This window comes from Diaphorina citri, unplaced genomic scaffold, assembly GCF_000475195.1.
Source record: "Diaphorina citri unplaced genomic scaffold, Diaci psyllid genome assembly version 1.1 scaffold2013, whole genome shotgun sequence".
Lineage (NCBI taxonomy): Eukaryota > Metazoa > Arthropoda > Insecta > Hemiptera > Psyllidae > Diaphorina > Diaphorina citri.
The window spans coordinates 1-18,177 of record NW_007379439.1 but is presented as its reverse complement, the minus strand read 5'-3'; the positions used below and the strand labels follow the sequence as shown (position 1 = coordinate 18,177).

The window sequence follows — 18,177 nt, the reverse complement described above, 5'->3', positions numbered from 1 at the left end:
TGATTTCCGCTCGGGGCGACCTTTATCCTAAACATAATAATGAACATTTTATTGTTAATGTGGTATAAAATAAACTTCAATAACAATAACAACACCACCACCACCACCACCACCACCACAACCACCACCACCAACACCACCACCACCACCACCACCACCATCAACAACAACAACCATGGACCAATCCTGTAGAAACGAAGATGTAGTCGCCAACGTTAGCAACAACAACAACAACAACAATCACCACCAAAAACGACCAAAACACCAACAATAACAACAACGCCATCAACCACAACAACATTAATAACAACAGGAAACAATAACATTAAGAAAAAACACACATTAGTTCCTACGGCTGTGACTTTCACCTATCCTGTCTTCCTTCTCTCTGAGAAATCGGGATGATAAGACCTCTGTTGTTACATCTCTCTCAATCAAACTTCTTTGAATGAGTTTGATAAAGAAAGAAAGGAAGAGAGAGAGAGAGATAGAGATAGAGAGAGTTGAAGAAAGGGAAGGAGAGAGAGAGATAGAGAGAGAGGGTTGAAGAAAGGGAAGGAGAGAGAGAGAGAGTTGAAGAAAGGGAAGGAGAGAGAGAGAGATAGAGAGAGTTGAAGAAAGGGAAGGAGAGAGAGAGAGAGTTGAAGAAAGGGAAGGAGAGAGAGAGAGAGTTGAAGAAAGGGAAGGAGAGAGAGAGAGAGTTGAAGAAAGGGAAGGAGAGAGAGAGAGATAGAGAGAGTTGAAGAAAGGGAAGGAGAGAGAGAGAGAGAGTTGAAGAAAGGGAAGGAGAGAGAGAGAGAGTTGAAGAAAGGGAAGGAGAGAGAGAGATAGAGAGAGTTGAAGAAAGGGAAGGAGAGAGAGAGATAGAGAGAGTTGAACAAAGGGAAGGAGAGAGAGAGATAGAGAGAGTTGAACAAAGGGAAGGAGAGAGAGAGATAGAGAGAGTTGAAGAAAGGGAAGGAGAGAGAGAGATAGAGAGAGTTGAAGAAAGGGAAGGAGAGAGAGAGTTAGAGAGAGTTGAAGAAAGGGAAGGAGAGAGAGAGAGAGTTGAAGAAAGGGAAGGAGAGAGAGAGATAGAGAGAGTTGAAGAAAGGGAAGGAGAGAGAGAGAGTTGAAGAAAGGGAAGGAGAGAGAGAGTTAGAGAGAGTTGAAGAAAGGGAAGGAGAGATAGAGAGAGTTGAACAAAGGGAAGGAGAGAGAGAGTTAGAGAGAGTTGAAGAAAGGGAAGGAGAGAGAGAGAGAGTTGAAGAAAGGGAAGGAGAGAGAGAGATAGAGAGAGTTGAAGAAAGGGAAGGAGAGAGAGAGAGTTGAAGAAAGGGAAGGAGAGAGAGAGATAGAGAGAGTTGAAGAAAGGGAAGGAGAGAGAGAGAGATAAGGAGAGGAGGCAATCTCTTTCTAACGCGCGTAGAAAATGGTGTCAAGAGCTACATATAGGTAACCTAGACATAAATACATATGTAAGTACTTAAGTAGGTATATACCTATAGACATAAGTAGGTATGTATTGAAGTATGTATGTACATAGGTACATATAAAGAGTACATAATCACACCGATACGGAATGTACTTATATGTACCTAGCTACTTAATAACTACATAAATAGATAAGGCATAGGTAGGTAGATACTTGAGTATTTCAATAGCTAGGTACAAGGTAGGTACAATACTTAGCTAATAATACCTACCGTGTGACCCAGAAAATCGGCAAACTCTGTTTGTCTAAACTTTTTTTTTATAGGGAAAATATGGTCAGTAGATTTTTGAATTGATCAGAACTTTGGGGACTATTATACGTGAGAAGGAGGAGGAGGTAGCTCCCGCCACCAAAATCCTGATAGCAGTTATACAATGACGTTAAACTTCACCTAAAAACATAGACAGAGAGAGAGAAAGAAGAAGAGTCAGAGAGCTGTGTTTCTGATCTATTATTTCTCGTGGTAATTTTACGATGTTTTTCTCCTTAGATTAACCAGGTAAGCGGCTAGATTAATTAAGTACCTATAAGCTGTTATACTATCGGTTTGAATATTAATAAGGGAAGCTGTTAGGTTAATCAGGCTGTGTTTCTGATCTATTATTTCTCGTGGTAATTTTACGATGTTTTTCTCCTTAGATTAACCAGGTAAGCGGCTAGATTAATTAAGTATAAGCTGTTATATTATCGGTTTGAATATTAATGAGGGAAGCTGTTAGATTAATCAGCACAGAATCAGTTCTTTTAACTTATTATTTCTTAAATAAATTTATTAGTAGGTTTTCTTAGGATAGTTAAAAATTTGATCTGTGTACGTATAACTTAGTAGTACAAGAGAATTTGAGTTGCTTTGAAATTGAGAATTAAGTAAATGGCACAGTGCAATCAAAAATCAGTACCTAACCTTGGTTGGTAAAAAAAAAATAAATTAAAAAAAAAAAAATATTCGTTTTATTCTATGTATAAAAATAGGAGCAAATGATACATACCCATGTAGGTATATTCACATACCTACAGATAAGCCTTATGACATGTATTGTGGTTACGTAAGGGAATTGTCACCTGCGCTCAAGTCTGTGCGGTGTGGCTTACAATACACATGTATAACTTTCTGGGGTGACGACCTAATCTAGGTGTAGGATTACGCTAACAGTGGGGTTAAACATTGTCAGGTCACCACAGGATATACATTAGGTAGATAAATAAGTAGATATAGGTAGGTATTTTACACCAACACTGTAGGAATTTCCGTTGGGACTTTCCTACGTAGAGTGAAAGATCTCTCGCGATTTGGTCTGATGATCGGAAAAAATACTGGTCTCAAGACTCTCAAGAGTCTCAAGTCGCATTGAAGTATCAATTTCAATAACTTTCTGGGGTGACGACCTAATCTAGGTGTAGGATTACGCTAACAGTGGGGTTAAACATTGTCAGGTCACCACAGGATATACATAGGTAGATAAATAAGTAGATATAGGTATTTTACACCAACACTGTAGGAATTTTCGTTGGGACTTTCCTACGTAGAGTGAACATCTCTCGCGATTTGGTCTGATGATCGGAAAAAATACTGGTCTCAAGACTCTCAAGTCGCATTGAAGTATCAATTCCAAACATCTGATTGGCCAAAATTGCCTTCAGTCTGACTTAAAAGAGAGATTTTTTTGTTAGTAAATACGGGTGTGAGACTTTGTGGATTTGCAACCTAAAGTTGTGTCCACAGATAGCCGACGGCCGTCAATCGACGTGAATTTATTGTGAATCGACGTAAATCGTCGTCAATCGACGGCCGATCGACTATGTGTGGAGTCAGCAAGATGGCAGGGGTGACTTGACGTTTGGACAAATGTCGAAAAACTACACAAAGGAAAGTAGAAAAAAAACTTTGATTCACAACTTCACACAAATGGAAACCCCTAGTTTTCTATTTGGACATTTTTGAGTGGAAAAGGTATGGGGAGAGTAACCATGCGGGGGGGGACCTAAATAAACTTGACGATATTTCTTGGAAAGCAATTTTCCTGATTGAAAAACATTTTCTGCTGAAATAGTTTTCAGGACGGGAACTGAATTTATCATCCGGAGATGAAAAGTGACATGTCAAAAAGTATGAAGACGATTGGTTTGTGTGAGCACGGTACCCTATATATTATATGTATTGTGTAAACGGTACCCTATTATACTTTTGCTATTGGCATTCCAAAAACTTGAACTTCTTTCTCTAAGTGGTATTCTCGTTCATTGTAAAGCTCTAAAGCTACTTATTTAGCGGGAAAACTGGAAAATCACAATACATGAACATGACAGTTGGATTTATTTAGGTGTTTATTTACGAGTATGTGTTGTAGAAATATTTCTTTATGACAAATTACGAAGGGCGGAGTTATCGACGGAATTAAAAATACATAAAGGAAACTCTATTTCTTATTAGTTTAACACTTTTGACATTCAGAACCAAATGGACTACTGCCAGTCGATTTGGTCTATTTACCTACATTGACCGTAGGAAGACGACTGTACGGTACGCTAGCAGGCTTGAACTAGGCCAAGTATTTACATAATTCGAAAGCTGTTCCGAGGCACTTTACCCCCACTATCCAACTAGGTAAGCCAACATTAACAGTTTGTGAACCAAGAGCTTCTGGACAGCTTAACTCCATATCTTGAGCCCAATCTGAGGCTTAGGTGTAGGGGCTAAACAGTCCTAAAGGATGGGTTAATCTTCTACAAAGAGCATCTGGAGGTTAAAACAGTAATGCATGCAAAAGCTGAACAGTGGAATATTCTATCCAGATTACGAGAATGGAAGCTGTAAAACTTGTGCAAATGGACCGAGAAATAAAATTAAAACAGTTTTAATAATCTTAATGTAAGTAGTTTTTTTTTATGACTCACAAATTAATGTTTTCTTCCCCTGTCTACTTCTTCCTCCTCTTCTTTCTCTCTCTCTTAGTATCTTCATCTTCTTTTTTCCTTTTCTTCGCTCTCTCTCCCCCCCCCTCTCTCTCTCTCTCTCTCTCTCTCTCTCTCTCTCTCTCTCTCTCTCTCTCTCTCTCTCTCTTAGTATCTTCATCTTCTTTTTTTCCTTTTCTTCGTCGTCTTCTCCTCTTCCTTCAATTTCGAGAGTTATAAATTTCTCAACAGAAGGCCTTCTTAGAACTGCTATTGATGGTAATAATATACCACCAAGAACTGTTGGACTTCTGAGATCTCTGACCCCTGAATACCCTCCAAGGTTTGGGATGAACTTAATATGTAGTTTTTTTCAACATGAAATACCAGAAATGGAGGGAAAATAACAGGAAGTGTTAGGAGAAAGAGATGAAGAAGGAGGAGGAGAAGAAGACCAAGAAATGGAGGGAAAATAAAAAGGGGAAGACTCGTCGTCTTCTCCTCTTCCTTCAATTTCGAGAGTTATAAATTTCTCAACAGAAGGCCTTCTTAGAACTGCTATTGATGGTAATAATACCACCAAGAACTGTTGGACTTCTGAGACCTCTGACCCCTGAATACAGTGAATACCCTCCAAGGTTTGGGATGAAACTTAAATATCTAGTTCTTTTCAACATGAAATGCCAGAAATGGAGGGAAAAGAACAGGAAGTGTTAGGAGAAAGAGATGAAGAAGGAGGAGGAAGAGGAGAAGACCAAGAAATGGAGGGAAAATAAAAAGGGGAAGACGAAGAAGAAGAAGAAGAAGAAGAAGAAGAAGAAGAAGACATAGAATAGAATATACCTTGTTTATACTACCAGCATAGGACTGAAAAGTCCCTTTACTCTCGCAGTCTAAACAAGGTCTTATATATTTAATTGGTAATAACATTACATTTTATGGAACAATAAACAAGACCTGTTTAAATTAAAAAAAAAAAAAAATGAAGTTTGTCCTAAACAGACAAGGTTCGTTCTTGGAACGGCTGGCTTTCTCCTGATCTTTCTAGATATCTTTGATTGCGGGACGATAAGACCTCCGTTGTTACAGTTCCCTCTATAGCAAACGTCTTGGAAAAATGTAAAATAACATTATGCAGCTAGTTTTCTTTCATTACTTAAGAAGAAGAACCATATTTTTATAAATCTGTGTGTTACTGTTATTCTCTTTCAAATTTTGACTAAACACTAGGTAGCTAGGTACTGGTATCGGATATTTTCTAAAAATCAGCAAAAACAATGAAAGGAAAGAGTTATTGTTGCTCCCAATTCTGTCAAAGGCGTCTCTTGTTTGAACTTTATGTGAAAACATGAACGAAAAAGAGGAGGTGAAAAGAACAGGCAATAAATTTGTGGAGTCATTGTGAAAGGTTTCCAAACGACAAGACCACTGAAACAATGAGAACATTAGACGTATGGTTTCAAATAGCCAAAGTTGTATAGTTTGAGATTAAAATGTTGCACACTTTGAGATGGAAGGTTTCACGCATCAGCAACATACCTAATACTTCCTTAGTTATAGGTAGATCACATCAGCTTCACTTTTTCCTGAACACAAACAATTATTCCTCTAAAAATATCTCCAAAATAATAGTTGGGTAGACGATAAAAAGTCACTTAAGAACTAGTAATAGTTAAAGTTGTTAAAGGAAATAGCCAATCACACAAGGAATAAGTATCTTGGGTTATACGTCATTATAACTCATTATGTTATGCATTTACATTTAGGTAGTCTCAATACTATTAACAGTTTTGTCTTTTAATAGGTATGTAGTTAATGGTATCAACAGTTTAACCTGACTCTATCAAAACAGCTGGTACAAGCTGATCATTGTTGATACTGTACCTTTTTTTTTTTTTTTTTTTTTGTCTAATCTCATTCCTATGAAAATGCATACTCCGCACTTATGTTTGTCGTCGGGTTTTGGTGCTTCCTCTTTTCTCCTCCTCCTCCTCCTCCTTCTCCTCCTCTTATCTTCCTATCCCTTCTCTTATTTTTATTCATTCTCCTCCCATTCTTGAATTTCCTCCATCTCCTTCCCTTCTTTGCTCCGTCTCCTTCCATATTCTTTCTCCTCTTCCATTTTCTCTTTTCCCAATGTAAGGTTCGTTCTTGGAACGGCTGGCTTTCTCCTGATCTTTCTAGATATCTTTGATTGCGGGACGATAAGAGCTCCGTTGTTACAGTTCTCTCTAATCAAACGTCTTGGAAAAATGTAAAATAACATTATGCAGCTAGTTTTCTTTCATTACTTACCTATATATATCTAATTATGTCCATGCAATACTTCCATACATAGGTAGTATACGCTATACGTACGTACATACTGAAAATTAAATTTGATTTCAGCAAAATTTAATAAAGTCAGAAAAGTGTAGGTGAGTAACCTTAGTAACCCACCTTATATTATGTATTTATTTCCTCATGTAAATTTCATTTCCCTTTTTTCCTACGTTGTGTACTTTGGTGGGTATCCGAAATGCAAGTAAAGTATACTATACCATAACATATTCTCGGAAGTGAACTCTTTTCCACAAATTTTAGATAACATATTCTGGTCTAGGAAAATCGTGTTTTTTCGCTGATACGATGCACTTTCAATAGAGGATAGAGGTTGCTTGCCCTCATTTGCTATGCATACTGTCACATGACTCACACCTCATTTACATAGGAGGTATGGAGCTTACTTGCATATTAGAGAGAGCTTCCTGACTATATTGCACCTTATAAAAGAGAGCTTTACAGGAACGTCTCACTTTTCAACTAATAAACACATTACAGGGTGAAGAAAAGTATTGGTTTAGCCCCTTTTGAAATAAAAGCCTCTTAGAGAAGGAACTACCAAACAGGAAATTACCCCATAAAAGGGAGAACTGACCTTCTAAAAGAGACAACTAACCATCTAAGAGAGAGAACTGAACCTCTAAAAGAGATAGCTAACCCTCTAAAAGGGTGTTTTACTCTGTGAACGTCTCAAATACTAATAAACACATTTTATACACGGTGTCTCTCCGTGGTCTAGTGCTGGGTATCACACTTGGAGGGATTTAATAAGTATCTCAGTAGTCCGTTAATTTATTAAAGGTTCGTTCTTGGAACGGCTGGCTTTCTCCTGATCTTTCTAGATATCTTTGATTGCGGGACGATAAGAGCTCCGTTGTTACAGTTCCCTCTATTTATAGCAAACGTCTTGGAAAAATGTTATTTTCATACCATTTAGTAGTTTTCTTTCATTACTTACCTATCCAACTAAGTCCATGCAATACTTCCATACATAGGTAGGTAGTAATGGTAAGTAGTATACGTTAGGTACAAACTGAAATTTAAATTTGATTTCAGCAAAATTTAATAAAGTCAGAAAAGTGTAGGTGAGTAACCTTAGTAACCCACACTATATGTATGTATTTATTTCCTCATGTAAATTTTATTTCCTTTTTTCCTACGTTGTGTATTTTGGTGGGTATCCGAAATGCAAGTAAAGTATACTACCATAACATATTCTCGGAAGTGAACATCACTTTTCCACAAATTTTAGATAACATATTCTGGTCTAGGAAAATCGTGTTTTTTCGCTGATACGATGCACTTTCAATAGAGGTTGCTTGTCCTCATTCGCTATGCATACTGTCACATGACTCACAGGTACAAACTGAAATTTAAATTTGATTTCAGCAAAATTTAATAAAGTCAGAAAAGTGTAGGTGAGTAACCTTAGTAACCCACACTATAATGTATTTATTTCCTCATGTAAATTTTATTTCCCTTTTTTCCTACGTTCTGTATTTTGGTGGGTATCCGAAATGCAAGTAAAGTATACTACCATAACATATTCTCGGAAGTGAACTCTTTTCCTCAAATTGTAGATAACATATTCTGGTCTAGGAAAATCGTGTTTTTTCGCTGATACGATGCACTTTCAATAGAGGTTGCTTGCCCTCATTTGCTATGCATACCGTCACATGACTCACATCCTCATTTACATAGGAGGTATGGAGCTTACTTACTTGCATATTAGAGAGAGCTTCCTGACTATATTGCACCTTATAAAAGAGAGCTTTACCGGAACGTGGAGGTATGGAGCTTACTTGCATATTAGAGAGAGCTTCCTGACTATATTGCACCTTATAAAAGAGAGCTTTACAGGAACGTCTCACTTACTCACTTTTCAACTAATAAACACATTACAGGGTGAAGAAAAGTATTGGTTTAGCCCCTTTTGAAATAAGCCTCTTAGAGAAGGAACTACCAAACAGGAAATTACCCCATGAAAGGGAGAACTGACCTTCTAAAAGAGAGAATTAACCATCTAAGAGAGAGAACTGAACCTCTAAAAGAGAGAACTAACCATCTAAGAGAGAGAACTGAACCTCTAAAAGAGATAGCTAACCCTATAAAAGGGTGTTTTACTCTGTGAACGTCTCAAATACTAATAAACACATTTTATACACGGTATTCCTCCGTGGTCTAGTGACTCTAGTGGGTAGCGTATAATATCCCTAGTAGCGCGGTCAAACTTGCTTGACTTGGCGGGGCGGAGCACTACCGCGCTCCTTAATCACACTTGGAGGGATTTAATAAGTACCTATCATCGTAGTCCGTTAATTCATTATTTGGTTTGGCCACAAATTGGTAATTATTATAATTTCATGATTTGATTCTTTGATTTTTGTTTGTTCCCAGCTTTAGAAAACACATAAACAATCTGCCAGCCTCTGGCTGGTTGCCAAAGAGAGAGAACTGAACCTCTAAAAGAGAGAACTAACCATCTAAGAGAGAGAACTGAACCTCTAAAAGAGAGAACTGACCATCTAAGAGAGAGAACTGAACCTCTAAAAGAGATAGCCAACCCTCTAAAAGAGAGTTTTACTCTGTGAACGTCTCAAATACTAATAAACACATTTTATACACGGTGTCCCTCCGTGGTTTAGTGGGTATCACACTTGGAACTTGGAGGGATTTAATAAGTGTCTCAGTAGTCCGTTAATTCATTATTTGGTTTGGCCACAAATAGGTAATTATTATAATTCCTGATTTGATTCTTTGATTTTTGTGTGTTCCCAGCTCTCATCTGCGACTAGTGGAATGTGTAATGGCTCCTCATGATGCTATTCTTCTGGACCGGTTTTGTCCTGGTTGTGGCCGTACCTTGTGTTCCCAGTCTGCCTCCCATTATCAAAATAGGTGAGTTTGCTGGAATTCCTAAGGGTACGTCCAAGTCGATCGACATTGACTGGAACGATTATAAATTATAGGTTTTTTATTCGCTCGTTTGTTAGATATTAGGGCTGGTATTTTAAAGAAAATTTTGAAAAAGTAAAAGAAAAAAAAAGACAAAAGGACTTACCCTAACTCGTTCCAAAATTGAATCAGCTTACCCGGATATATTTAAATTAAAAATTCAAATTTTACTTTTTCCACTTTCTTTTACCTTTGGGGTTATTGAAAAAAATGTCATACCTGAATTTAATTTTGCTGTCTGTACAATACAAACCTAACTGAATTAATTTCCTATTTACATTTTTGGTGAGGAATTATTCCCGAAAAAATGTTAGTGCTCGCACAAATGTCTAGGTAGATGGCCACCTGACAACCTTGCATAAAGTCTGGCAACCCAACAGAGTGACATTCATCATGCTAAATGAAGTTTTTAGTAAAGGAAAGGATTGTTAGGGGGTTTGGAAAAGTGCTGGGAGAATGTCTTTGTAATTAAATTTTAATGATGATTTCCTATTAAAAAAAAAACTACCTACCTATCTACATCTTACCGACATATTTCTGGAATTCGGGACTTATTTGCCTCACACCTCAGGTAACTATAGGTATGAACACTATAAACCTGATGAAGGAAGGTACCTGATGAAGGATGGTACCTGATGAAGGATGAAGGAAGGTATTTTAAGTAGACCCGAAATTTAGACCTTCCTTTGTTCGTTCAATTAAGATTATCACTTAACAAAAATACGAATAGTGGCGGAGATATACGATATACTGTAGTTATGTTGTATAAATAGGTAAGTACTATGTAGGTTTATAGTTATAGGTAATGATAATGAATAAAAACAAAGATAAGAAGTTAGAGAAGACATTGAAAAGAAGAAGGAATGACTGAAAACATTGACTTGTCTCTTGTATTCCTCAGGGATAATACAAAACATACAGAAGGAGAGAGGTAGTAGGATCTGGAAAGGCAATCCTAAAACACAAACAGCGGGTATGCTTCTCTAGTCACGCTCCTATCCCTGCCTTACAGGGGAAAAATAAAATCGCAACACAAGAAAAATTCGAACTTTATAGGTTATAGGTCTCTCTCTCTCTCTCTTTCTCTCTCGCTCTCTCTCTCTCTCTTTCTCTCTCTCTCTCTTTCTCTCTCTCTCTCTCTCTCTCTCTCTCTCTCTCGGAGTCTAGGAGGTATGTACAGTTGTACATAGGCAGGTTTCTCTACATACCTATTTTAAATGGTTGGTTATCTTGGGGGCCTAACTGGCTAAACCAATTTTCTTCTTTTTTCTCTCTCCTTTTCCCTTTGACTCTCTCTCTTTCTCTCTCTCTCAACCTCACTTCTGTATTTTTCTCACCTCTCTCTCTCCCTGTCTTTCCTATGAATTCCTTTATCTTCTCTTTCATTTCCTACCATTAGCGTACAGACATGGAAGATGGCATAAGAGCGAGAAAGTCACATATAGTGAGTTTTCCGTCTCACTTCAGCTCGCATGAATGTTTTAAATTTTAATGTATTTCTTATTTTTCTCTCTTTCTCGCTCATATATGTCTGATGTTGAAAAATAAAAATCTCTTGAGAGCAAGAGAGAGAGACTGGAAATCTATTAAAATTTGCTTCTTTTTTGTCGTTCCTGTCTCTGTTTTTTTTTTTTATTATTTTTTTATTATTATTATTTTTATCATTTATAACTAGTGGTTCAGTGAACTGTAGAACTCACTCAGAGGGTTAAATAGAAACTGAGACTCAAAGGGCTAAGTAATTTTTTCTCTTCACTGAAATTAGAAGAAAAAAAAAACTGGCTAAAATTATTTTTTGAGTTCAGGCATTTTAACTCTACACATTTAGGTATTTTCTTTTCATTGATAAATTTAAAAATCCCGCAAAAACCAGTTTTTTGGTTTTTTGGCTTTATGGTTTTCTGGACAAAATTTGCACCACCATTTTCATGATCCTGGTAAAAAGACCTTTAATTTGAAATATAGGTCGACCAGGTTTGGATAAGTCCTTCTATGGGGACAGACTGACTGACTGACTGACGGACTGACTGACAGACAGACACCGAAGCGAATACAATAGTCCGTCCACTATACCTTTTATTATTAGTAATAATAAAGGAAAAAGGAAGGACGGACTAAAAACGGACAAACCGTTTGAAAATAAAATAATGATGGTCAAACAAATAAAGTTACAGACAAACTATGCAAAATTTTCGAGAACTGGATCTGACTTTGTCAAAATTTAACTTACACGTCTCAAGTTTGAATGTCATAAACAGTCACAAGGGTTAAATTAATATCATACTGCCAGAAACAGTCATGAGAGAGAGAGTTTCATTTTTGGACATGACAAAAGAGGAAGAAATTATGTACATTGAAATGCATTAGGTATAGTATGTATGTAGGTAAAGGAAAGACAATAGAAGAAGAAGAAGAACAAAACTTTGTTTTATTTCATTGACAAAATTTCATTCATAAAGAAATGCTGTATTTTTACAATACGAGAAACAAAAAATTACGCCGGACATCAGAAAAAAACCGGACATAAATGAACTAGTTAGGTAGGTACCTATTTGTAAAAATTGAAATTCATTCTTGACATTGTTGTTCAGATGAAAAAAATAGAAAAAAAGAAAAAAAAAGTGCAATGTATGTATGTGTTGGTCAAAAGATATAAATAGCTACCTATATATAGGTACAGTACCTATCCGATTATATTGTTTCCAGTCTCGCCTTTTACTACCTACCTCTAATAAAAAGCCAATGCATATTGTGTTCTCGAAATGGACACAGATTTCTTTTCACTGATAAAAGTCTAATCTGCAGTAAAAATATAATTTTATTGTGTAGGTAGGTACCTATCTGCTCCTCAATACCTTTAACTTTGGCCAAGATTGTTGCAGTCTACTTGCAGAAAGAGATAGAGAGATTTGAAGAGAAAATTACCTTTATGTAACAAACCTACATTCCTACCTACATAAGATATATACATACAAGGTACGAAATGCCAATGCAAGTATAAAAAGAAAAGAAAACAATCTCACCCTTTTTAACCGGAAACATAACATTTCCTGATGAAAAAACAAAAGGCAACTAACTTCCCGCTAGGAAATTGAAGTAGTCCAGAATACGTGGACAAACGAACATTGTTGTTATTGTACTGAAACAAGAAGTCTTTGGAGAAAGAAGCTTTGGCCAAGATTGTTGCAGTCTACTTGCAGAAAGAGATAGAGAGATTTGAAGAGAAAATTACCTACATATATGTAGGTACAAACTATACAAACCTACCTACATAAGATACATATACAAGCTATACAGATACATACAAGGTACGAAATGCCAATGCAAGTATAAAAAGAAATGAAAACAATCTCACCCTTTTTAACCGGAAACATGAGATTTCCTGACGAAAAAACAAAAGGCAACTAACTTCCCGCTAGGAAATTGAAGTAGTCCAGAATACGTGGACAAACAAACATTGTTGTTATTGTACTGAAACAAGAAGTCTTTGGAGAAAGAAGAAGAAGAAAAATAGCTAAGAATTTAGAAAATCGAATCGAAGGGACAGTATTGTGACAACTTTTGTGATTCTTTCTAATAGCAATTCTTAGCCCGTCTAGTTATTGGCAGGTAGGTCAAGCCTGTGCCTTATAAGCGCTAGATCGCCGGGTTCGATTTTCGCTCGGGGTATTAGAATAAGATGTACCTAGGTAAATAAAATAATATAATACCTATACCGAATTACATACCAAGCTCACCAAAAAAGACTCTTTTTTTTGGCCTTATTGTTACGAAGCTCCCGGGCTCAAAGGAGCATCACTACTTTTTAAGGCCACTCTTCTCATAACGAATAGGTGCGTAAAAACCTATAAACAAACAAAAACATTTTTCCCATAGTCATACCTACCAAGTGACATTTTACAGTTCCATTTCTGCCCAGACAATGCTCGAGTAAGTAAGAACAACAAAATCCAGTCCCTGCTCTCCTCTCCCGTTTTTATGTAGGTAGGTAGAGAGTTTACACTATAGGTACAGTAGAACCTCGATTATTTTAACTCGCTATTATTTCAACTCCAAAATCTGTTCAAAATAGGGTATTTTTTATCAACCATTTTCTTCTTTTGTATGTAAAACGTTTGCCTCTTTTTCATTGTTTTATACGGAATTTCAACTATTTCAACTACCCTCGGTCCCAATCAGTTGAAATAATCGAGGTTCTACTGTATACTGTCCCGTCTTTATGTAGGTACGGAGTCTACACTTGTTTCTATGTAGGTAGGTATAAGAAGAAAATTTAAATAAGTAGGTAATTCTGCTAGATGAGATTTTGCTGCAATCTTGTTTGCTCCATTTTACTTTTTTTTTTAGCATAAAAATGTCTAATACAAATTTAACCCTTTAAAGTCCTTTTATGGTTTAATTTTTTTTCCACATACATACCTACCAACATATATATTATTATTACTTTATCTTGTTTGAAACTTTTTAGTTTTTTCATCCAAACTCTCCATGTCTTCAAGATTTCCTATTACAAACTTAATTCTCTCTACCTCTCTCCCTTGCTCCCCTTCAACAAATACAAATACATACTACATAGTACATAACCTACCTACAAAATCTTATACACGGTACTAACAATGTCGGCTTGGAAAAAAAAAAAAATGTGTTCAAAAAAAAAAAAAAAAAAAAAAAAAAAAAAAAAGTGAAACTGCGGCATTAGTCTCATGTGGTCTGTGTCTTAGCATGTCTGTCCCTTAGTCACCCTGTATATAAATCCTCACTTATTTCTAGTTCCTTTAGGCTTATGCAGAGGTTTTCACTTGTACGTCTTCTTTCATTCAAACCCTAAACCGGGTATAAAACTATCAACTACCTACATCTACATACATATACAATATGTCTAGAATTCTAGATATAAATGTCCGTAAAAAAAAAAAAACACCTAGGTTTAAGAGATGTAGACAAACTTTCATTTGATTAGATTGTTTAAGCTGTAAGGCCGAGGGCAGAATATAAACCGAGTTTTAACTTTTATAGCTATAAAAACAGGTTGTGGGTCTGGCCATAAGTTTGATATTTTTATGAATGCCGTTATATTCTTTGCCTATGCAATGTGCAACAACAAAAATATTAGTGGAGATGTCTGGAAATTCTTGAGAACCTATGACTATCTACATAATATAATATAATATGATTTGTATGAGATGAAAGCAGTTTTATTATTATTATTATTATTATTATTATTATTATATCTATTTATTTATTTTTAATATCTAAATAATAATAAAATAATATAGTTTAAAAAAAACTATCCCTGGCTCTATGAAGCAAACTTGCTACGTGTGTGCTTTAGCAGAGAGTACCTAAATTAAAATAGAAAGTACAAATTAGACGCTGAAATGATTTCACTTCATAAATAATATTTTCACTTGACAGGGATTAATAATGTTTTATTTTCTACTTTTTTTTCACGCCAAGCTTTCAGCCAAAAAGTTGAAACTTTTGTTTTGTTCTTCCTAAAAAAAAAATGCTAGCAAAAGAAAAGCAAGTCTGAACAGCCTAGTTTTTAGCTATTTATTAATAATTATTACGAGTATAACCAATGTGTTATAAAGGAAAAAAAACTATTTATTCTAATAATAACAAGGGGAGATTTATTATTTATCTAAAACAGTAGGAATTTTTCATTTAGATAATATAAAATATTGTATATTTCTTCTTCTTCTTCTTCTTCTTCTTCTTCTTCTTCTTCTTCTTCTTCTTCTTCTGGCCTTACTTTTAGTGGCAGAGTTCGCACTTACCTGAGCTCTTCCTCCCAACCACTAATTTTTCTTCTCTAATTTCAGGTGCCATATTTTCCGAAGCTGAAAAAGGAGGAAGCTCTGAGCTGGCGTTCCGCTATGCTGTCCAATTCCGACTACCCTGTATATTATGGTGGTAAGGTAAGTTGAATCGTGTTCTCGGAAAGGCTGGCTTTCTTCTGAACTGTCTTCCTTCTCTCTTCGCTTTCGGGACGATAAGACCTTAGCAGTTACAGTTCCCTCTATCAAACCTCTTAAAAATTATATAAAAGAAAAACTCGAATTTCACTTTGTTCGTTCGATCAGCTCACTACAAGTAATTAGCGGGGATATCATAGCTTTATTATCACTATACTATTATTAGATAGATATTAGATATTATTATACCTACTATTATTTAAATTATAGCAATATTTCATCAGTCAATTAACAATACCTATCTGTCCCTCTCTATTCCTCTCTTTTTCCCACTACTGATAAATAAAGGCCAAGGCGGGGGGGATATTTTAATTAGGAACCAGTATATTGCATAATTCCCTCGGCATAAAATCCCTGCGGCCTCCCTCGAGTAAATTTCCCTCTGCCGAAAAGTTTCCAAATAAGCCGTGTGGTAGGAGTAGACGCACTTCTGGCATTCTATGTAACCCGATACCGGACCCTGGGAGTAAAAGGGGGGAGATTATGAAGCGAGAGAGAGAGAGAGAGAGAGAGAGGAAGAGAGAGAATGATGAGAAACATTGATGAGAAATTGGAGGGGTATAGTGAAAGGGGGCTGCAGAATTGGAGGAAAAGGACGGAATTGAAGAGGGGACTGAAAGGGAGGCTGCGGAATTGGAGCGGTCCGAAATGAATCTCTGTCGTCGCGATGAAAAACTAATCATTTTTCCCTGCGGCGATAAAATCGATAATAATTCCAATTAACTTTCCGTACCGGTTATAGGCTGTCTCACAAGTTCCGTCAGATTCACAGCTTTCGAACAGCTTGGGACTTTTTGTTGTTTTTCAAAAAGGCGGAGAAAGCTGCCACTTCTCCCTTCTCAAGGTTGTTGTTAGGAACGGCAACAGGTCATTCCTCGGTTATTTAGTTGGCCCAACAGGGCTATAGGGTAAGTGTACCAGATCAAAACTTACCTTGAAAATCACAAAATCTTCCTCTGAAGACACCTGCTGGTTTTCACGACAGAAATGGCAATGTTTTTCTTAAATTTAAAACAAAGTGATAACTCTCTATCACAAAGTGTTGCCAAGTGTATAGAGAACCTCTCAGAATCAACAAAGTTCAAAAAAAGTCTAACAGATCGCAGCAGTGGTACCGAAAAGTTCATGTATCATAATATATGTGATACGGTATGAACTTAAGGGTTAAAGTATTAATTTTTAACCTGCAATTTTTGACATAATACCTATTATGTATTCCTGTGACTGAAAACTGAAAAGTCCCCTTAATTTAACTCGAAAAAATTACTGCCTTTGTTCTACGCACTACTTGACAATATTAAAAGCAAGTCATAGTTTTTATATACTTTCATTTCTTGCGAAGACAGTTTCTTTTCAATTATGAAAACTTGAAACCATTTTCTAAGAATATTCTCACAATACAACATAGATAATATGTAATACGTATATTTTCCATTTTCTACGTCCTTGGAGGGATTTTGAGCACTTTTTCCGACATTATTGGTAAAAACTCGTTCAAAAAAAGGATCGTCTCAGAAAAACTTCGTCCTTTTTTTCCGATGAAGGGTTTTAGGAGATTATTTTTGGCACCAACTGAGGAAGGTGCGTTTTTTGTACTGAAAATGTCTGTTGTCTGCTGAAGTCTCTCTCTCTCTCTCTCTTTCTCTCTCTCTCTCTCTCTCTCTCTCTCTCTCTCTCTCTCTTTCTGTCTCTCTCTTTCTCTCATTATTTCTTCTTTGTTCATAAGAAATGACTGGTAAAGTCAAATAAGAAACTACTCAACCGCCTCTCTTTTCATTTGTTTATCCATCAATTAAAAAAAATCCTTGATTTTTTTACACCTTCTTTCGTCTTTCTCTCTATTGCATTCTACTCTCTTCCCCTCGGCTCCCCTTTCCTTCCTTCTCTCTTCTCCTTTCCTCCTGTCTTCTCTCTTTTTCATCCTTCTCCACCTATATCCCCCCCCCTCGATCCATAGTTCAAATATTTTTCTGTTGTTGGTATCCTGTTTGCTTATTTTTCTCGTTTTGTTATTATTTATTACCTATTTTTTTTTTTTTTCACTTTTTCCAATTTTTTAGGGGTAGGGTACTTTTTTTTACTTCTTTCCCTCTGTCTCTCTCTCTCTCTTTCTTATGGCAAATTCGATATTGTTTTACTACTTATCTGTTCTTCTCTATTTTTTATGTGTCTTATTTAGTTTTTTCTTTATGGAAGGAAGGAAAAGAAAAACTTTTTCCAGATATTAGTATCTACAAGTATATCTAGGTATACGTACCTACAGTGCACTGTACCTACCGATTTCAGAGTGGAAAAATTCGAAGAACGCCGTGCTCCGTGTATTTATTCTATACTAGCTGAATTCCGTCGCTTCGCTCCGGAATCCCGCTAGTTCATCCCGAGGCATGGCCAAACTTGTGGAAAAGGCATGGCCGAACTTGTTTTTTTATTTTTATTTATTAAAGTGTTCTAACATTGAATTAGAATGTTATATACACTACCGAACTTGTATTTATCAAACTAAAAACATAAACGAAACTCAAATATTAGGCGAGAGAGGAAAAGTTTTCTCTCCCG

At 36.2% G+C, this 18,177-nt stretch overlaps 1 long non-coding RNA gene across 1 annotated transcript; it reads left to right on the top strand.

Annotated features, from left to right (window-relative positions):
• The first annotated feature begins 2,058 nt into the window (after positions 1-2,058).
• On the top strand, positions 2,059-15,532 carry LOC113471025. The gene is made up of 3 exons (XR_003393875.1): positions 2,059-2,122; positions 9,467-9,586; positions 15,469-15,532. It is a non-coding gene; the product is annotated as an uncharacterized LOC113471025 (long non-coding RNA).
• Positions 15,533-18,177: the final 2,645 nt, after the last annotated feature.